This window comes from Pongo pygmaeus, chromosome X (assembly GCF_028885625.2).
Source record: "Pongo pygmaeus isolate AG05252 chromosome X, NHGRI_mPonPyg2-v2.0_pri, whole genome shotgun sequence".
NCBI classification, from domain to species: Eukaryota; Metazoa; Chordata; class Mammalia; order Primates; family Hominidae; genus Pongo; species Pongo pygmaeus.
The window spans coordinates 43,800,334-43,807,638 of NC_072396.2; positions in this window are offsets into that span (position 1 = coordinate 43,800,334).

Here is a 7,305-nt window from a genome sequence, read left to right on the forward strand (position 1 = left end):
TCTTTTGATGAAACTAATTTAATGTAATTAAAATTAAGACTGAAGAATTGTTGACTTTACCGGTTGGCACATGGGTATGCTATGTGAATAAAAAGTTTAGAGATAATAAGATTGAAGAAATGGATCCTTTCCCTCTATAGAGATAAGCCAAAAGCTAATAAAAGTGAAAAACTCATTAATGGCCTGGATTAGACAAGACTTGGCACGAAAACAAGAAAGGAAGAAGGCCTTTGTAAAGAGAAAAATGAAGGTTAGTCTCATCCAATTAAAAGGGTTCATAATGTGTAGGTAGGAGGAAAGTAGAATCCCTGAGACATGGGGACATATCATGCTATTATCTCACTTGGAAAAATGTTAACTCATTGTTGGTTGTTTTTCCTTAATAAACAGATCGGTTGAGTCACAGAAACTGGAAAGAAAAAACACTTAGAGTTAAGAGACAGGAGGAGTGGAAGAAAATATCCCCATGACAGATATTATAAGGATTTTGAGATGGACCTTAAAATGTAAGTGTGAGAGGTGGTGGTATGGAGAGGGCTTTTCTAGTGTAAGAGATAGTTGGAGCAAAGGCAAACATACAGGAAAGCCCAGCATGTTTTAAGCACATGGTAAGCACTCTAGTTTTACTGATACATTGGGAAATGGAGTAGTAGAATAAGAGACCAGTCATGCAGTGTGTCAGTTGAAAGAGATTTTACAGATTATTAAATCCAGCCCTCTCTTTTATACCTTGCCAAAAAAAAAACAAAAAAACTGTTGTGCAGATTGTTGATGAGTCCTCAATCCCCCTCCCTCCCCCATATAGAACAGTTTTTGTCATCCCCAGAGGATGTAAGGGACCCTGAGAAAGGTACCTTGAAATCACTACCATCCCAATTCTATTAACAACACTGCCAAAAGAGTGTCTTCCGCATCATTTCCTGGTTGAGGTGAAGTAGCAAAGGTGAAGCAATATGTAGCCACCAACACCGATTGATTTACCTGATAAGTGACTCGGTCAGGGGGTAAAGAAAAAGAGATGATCAAAGAATATCCCAAATACTCAGGTTTACATATTGGCACAAAAGCAACCCCCCTCTTTTCTTTGCTTCCTCCTTTGAAATCCATCCACGTCTTTACTCATCTACTAGTACTGTCCTGGATATAAACAGGGTCGCTGGAAATTCTTAACAGTGCTGCCTCCTCCAGGGATCACAACAGGCTTGACCACACTGGCCACCTGCTTTGTCATCAGTACCATCCTTCCTTATGTTTCATAATGTGAGTCTCTTTTTCCATGTATGTACAAACTTTATTATGTTTCTGTGATCCACCTTTTGAAAAGAATCAGACATTTATTTTCCATTTTAACTTTGTAGTTGGTGTTAAGTTGACCTCGTTTTTCACTATCATGGTACTTTGCCATTCAAGGGAAGCCTAGTCTGCACCAAAACTGAAACAAACACTACTTGTTTCTAAATTACTATTTAGTTTTGAGCATACTAACATATTTTGTGGTCAGCTTTATCCCATATCATTTATTCTCCAACACAGTAATAGATAATATTGTCAATTAGATACAGGTTTGTAATACAATATTTTTAAAGTAGAGGCCACTACTATTTGGGCTCTGAATTAGGCTGCTTTGAAGCACTGCTTTCATTTCTACCAAAACCCAAAAATGATGCTATTTCTCAGGGCAGCTTTGCCATATTAGCGTGTCTCAGCAGCCTGAGAAAGGCAAGATTTTAGTAAACTGACAGAAAAGTTTTTCTTTCGTATAAGTATAGTAAAAATAATGTCTTGTATAAATATATGCTTGTCTTAAATATTTTAAGCCAGATTATCCACAAATTAAGGGCATGTAAACATCAAGAACATTTTAATTTTGCGACTTTGATACCAAATCATTTTTTAAAAAAGAAAATGTTAAGTCCTAGAATTTAGATATCTAGTCTCATATACATGGGATTAATGCATCAATTATCTTAAGACTGACTGACATTTTCTCTGCTGTTTTCCAGCATGCCTTTGGGCTACTTCATTATGTTTTATAAACTCTTTTGCTATCAGTTTGACATACACATTTTATAGGCAAATTGGGTTATTTAAAATGGCAAAAAAATTGGCAAAAATAAATCTATACAAGATGAGAACAGTAAATACACCCATGCAACTAAACTCTACGCAGATATTAAAAATAAATCAGCTAGCTGAACTTCTAGCAATGTTCTTTTCTTTCATTCATTCAAGAAATATTTACTGACACTCCATTTTGTGCCCAAAACTGTGGTATGTACTGGCAATCACTGGTGAGCAAAACACTGTACCTGTTCTTATGTAACTTCCTCTTAATTGACCAATAAATCATATAAATATGTAATCAAGATGTATAATAAATAAGTACCTTGGAAGGAAAGTATAAAATGATTTGGGAAAATATAACAGAGGTACCTGGTATCAACAGGGATAGAGAAGGCTTTTCTAAAGTAACTTTTAGGCTATAATAATGCTAATGAAAAAGTCTTTTTAAATTTGTTATATTTTTAATTGTGAAATCCTTCATGTTAGTCATTATTTTTGTGTGTGTGTTTGTTTTTCCCATTTGTTCCAAAATGCTCTGTGGAAACAAATCACTTATTACAGTCATGTGTCACTTAATGACAGGAATACATGCTTAACAATGTGGGTGCATTCTGAGCAATGTGTTGTTAGGCAATTTAATCACTGTGCAAACATCATGGAGTATTTACACAAACCTTCATGGTAATAGCCTACTACACACCTAGGCCATATGGTGTAGCCTATTGCTCCTAGACTACAAACCTGTACAGCATGTTACTGTAATAAGGTAGGCAACTGCAACACAATGGTATTTGTGTATCTAAACAGAGCTAAACATAGAAAAGGTATACTAAAAAGTCAGTATAAAAGGTAAAAAATTTTACACCTGTATAGGGCATTTATCATGAATGGAGTTTGCAGGACTGGAAGTTGCTCTGGGTGAGTCAATGAGTGAGTGGTGAGTGAATGTGAAGGCCTAGGACATTACTGTACACTACTGTACACTTTATAAACACTATATACTTAGGCTACACTAAATTTATTAAAAAAAATTTCCTCTATAATTAACCTTAGCTTACTATAACTTTTTTACTTTATAAACTTTTTAATTTTTTTAAAATTTTTGACTCTTTGTGATAATATTTAGCTTAAAATACAAACACGTTGTACAGCTGTACAGAAATATTGTCTTATATCCTTACTCTGTAAGTATTTTTTCTATTTTTACTTTTAACTTCTAAAAAATTTTTGTTGAAAACTAAGACGCAAACACACACATTAGCCTAGGCCCACACAGAGTCAGAAAAAACGGAACTTTAAAGTTTATGAAATTGATTTAAGAATCTATCCAATGTGTATCCAAATAATTACAGAATTTCTTCTGAATATTAAAGCCTAACAAAAGTTAGGAGGTTTGAAGCACACCTTTAATATTCAAAACTAGCACTTTAATACATGAGCCATCAAATCCCATGGCCCAAAATGCTTGATCTAGATTAATCTGGAAAATTTCTCCAAGAGATTATGTTCTTTATCAATAACGTATATAATTTACTGTATTAAACACATGTGCAAAAAAGTAACAATTTACTATAGAGAAAGGACATAGGCACAAGTTGAGTGCATTTAGAAAACACATGGATTTACAACCACTGCATTTAATACCAACATGCTAAAACATGAAAGCTATGAAACTACCTTCTTTTTAATTAACACGAAACCTAGAGAAGTTAATTGATCATTCATTCAGTGAGTATTTATGGAGTGGGTGTATAAGCACTGTTCTAAATCTTCAATGACCATCCCACCTCTGAGTTTTTTTGAAGAATGGCATTCTGTGCTTTAGAGGGATATTGGGAAGCCACTAACATAGTCTGCCCTTCATATTCCGTGGCCAATTTTAATGCTTTGTATTGTTATAGGCACCAATAAATACAGGCATCTTGGATTGTTGGGGTAGAACTGGGAACTTGCAGGTGAAGTGGGAGTCATTACTCTGAAACATTGTGAATTTAGAGGGGGCCATTGATAAACTATTCTGATACTTCATGTGCTTGTAAGATGAGGTATCATTAGGAAAAGCCACATAAAGCTGTTGCAGCTGTTACATAAAAAGTGGAGATAATTTAATAGAAAATGTCATCCTTTGCAAAATGTTGATTGCCTTTTTTTTTCCATAAAGACTTCTCATCAGAGAGGCTCCAGCAGCTGTGAGAAGGCATCCCATCACCGATGTTCCAAGATGTCCTGGCGTACGAAGCTCTCCATGTGCTGTTTGGCATCCAAAACATTCTTCCTTCTTTTCTTTTTTTTCTTTCATACTCCACTATGGAATATGGAATGTTTTCTTTCTGTGAGGATAGAGCAAGGACTGGCTTCTTGACATAGGAAATTGACTATAAACAAGAAAAACATCTGCTGAAGTCATGAGGTACTATTTTTCAGTATTCAGGATCAAGGAACCCTAAAGCTATAACAATTCTATAATTCTACAATGTTAAAGATTTCTCCTTAACAGATGGTAGTCATTACAAGTTACTGCAGGGCATAACTCTTCAAAGGCTAAGATGAAAATTTGTCCCATGCAAAAAAGAAAAGAGATTTGATGGAGAAAAGGCAGGGTCAAGCGCTTTTTAAATCGTGTTAGAATTCTCCAACTCTTTTGAAAGTTCTATTTTCTCATAATTAGTTTTAGAAAGGTGACTTAGTCATAAATCTTACATCATAAAAATCACTGGGCTTCAGAAATGTAATAGCTACATATCTTTACTGAATTCAAAATAATCCCATAACTCTTGTCAAACGCTTTTAGAATTTACTATCACTAAAAGGATAATGGTTTATGCTACTTCTGTATACAAAATGCTTCAAATTAAATATATCATGTAGTGACATGGTCCAAAACAATTGTCAGTGTCATGCACATATTGGGTTCATTAATTCATTTGTTCATTAATTCATTCCTTCTACAAGTATATATTGAGCATCTTTTATAATCCCAGGCATTGTTCTAGGTGCTGAAGATACGATTATGAACAAAAGAAACAAAAGTCTCTTTTTTCATAGAGCATACCACCACTCTGGAAACATATACATACAGACACACACAGACACACATGCTAGTGTTAAATGAAGGAATAAGATACTTTTGGAGTTGCACAGTGTGGTAAACAGACTTTAAGGTGGCTCCAAAGATTCCTACCTCCTGGTATTCATGCCTTTGTGTAATCTTCTCCCCTTGAGTGTGGGCAGGACCTGTGGCTTTCTTTTAACCAATCGTATGTAACAAAGATAATGGAATGTAGGTGATCGTGTGTCCTTATTAGAATCTCCCTCCCTCCCTTCCTCTCCCTTTTTCTCTCTCTCTCTGTCTGTTGTTCAATCTCATTTTCTGTCTCTCTCTCTCTGGCTTTGAAGAGGCACGCTGTCATGAATCTTATAGCCTCAGGAGAAAGAATGCTGCCAATGACCTAAGGGAACTTGGGAGCTTATCCTTCCCTGGTTGAGCCTCTGATGAGAACTCAGTCCTGATTGACACCTTGATTGCAGCCTTGTGAGACACTAAGCAAAGGACCCAGGTAAGCCATACATAGATTTCTGACCCACAGAAACTGTGAGATAATAAATAGCTATTGTTGTAAGTTGCAAAGTTTGTAGTTGGTTATATGGCAGAGAAAAATATTAGAAACAGAATTGTCATCATGTTTTTGGGCCATAGAGATAACTAACCCTCTAAAATAAAACACCTCAAAGAAATTTCTAGATAATTAGGCTATGTCTTCTGTGAAGGAATATTTTCAAAAGTATTACGTCATTGGGTCAAATATTATTTTGTGTTAACATATTTAGCACACAAGTACTTACGGCGTATACTAATCTGATGGACTGGGCCAACCACATAGGACCAGCCTTGTCTTTACCAAATGGACTAATTTATAAACAGACCCATGCTAGTCCCATTTTTGCTCCCACACAATAAACCAGGACAATGGGCTCACTTAAATGGCTTAAGTATAATTGTGCTTAATCTGTGTAGACCAATTTACCAAGAGCTTTTACTAAACTTATATCATGTAACCTCATACTAAGTCAGTGAGAGGAGAATTTTCCCCAGGTTTTCAAGGAAACTGAGGCTGAGAGAAGTAACAAATTATATAGTTAATAAGTGACAGGTGTGACTGAAGCCACCAAATGTCATCAGAAAATAATGCATTGCTCATTTCATTCCACCATGGCTATGACAGGTACCTGCATAGGAAATTAACTGCTCTCTGCTTGCAGTTTGCCCTGAGCCAACTGAGCCTATCAGAGCAGACTCTGAGCTGAAGCAGCTCCCTCCTCACTTTTTTACAGGAAATGTAAGCCAGCATCAATACTTTCTTTTCAATCAGAAACAGCTATAAGCAGCATCCGAACAAAAGGGAATGAACAAAAGGGAATATATCCTCCTTAGAGTAACTAAGATAGTAAAAAACATTAGCTATATTAGAGGCACTGTGCCAGGTACTGGGAATAGAAAAATGGGTAAGAACTGCCCTCTCCTCCTTCCACCACCATCACTAAGAGCTATTAGTGTGGGAGACAGAACTTACATCATTTCGACTTGATCCGTTCAGTCCTAAGAGAGGGGTCTGACTGCAAGACCACTATGGTACCGCAGTGGACCAATGACTCTACCCTTGGCTTTCAGGGAAGTTTTCTGAGAGGAGAAGGAGCCTTAATGCAGGTCTGCAAAGCCAAGTAAAGTTTTAATTATGTGTTCCAAGCAAAGGAAATTAGTAGGCAACTTAGAGAAGCAAAAAGCAACTTGCAATGTACAGGAACTCTCAGCAGTTGAGTGTGAATAATAAATGAAGCATAGGGCATGAAGTAGCCAGAGAGTCAGCAATAAAAATTATAGATTAAATTGCATGTGTGCCTGCTATATGGAAGACTGGTAAGAACCTTAAAGACAATCATTTAATTCTAACAAACAACTGAGGTAAGCACCGTTAGGATCCTCATTTTCCGGATGAAGAAAATGAGGCTCAGAAAGGCAAGTAACTCATGCAAGTTCTCACAGCTAACAATTGTCTGAGTTGACATTTGAACTTCAGGGTCTCAGAAAACGATACCCCAAAATGAAGTCCTCAGAAGCATCTTTCTTGCTTCTCTTACCCTCTTGCTCTGGCCTTCATTTTCCCCTGAAGTAGCCATAGAAACTAGAATTCCTCTTCCCTAAGCTGGGCCATAGAAGTCAGAACCCCTTTTCCTCAGAACCAG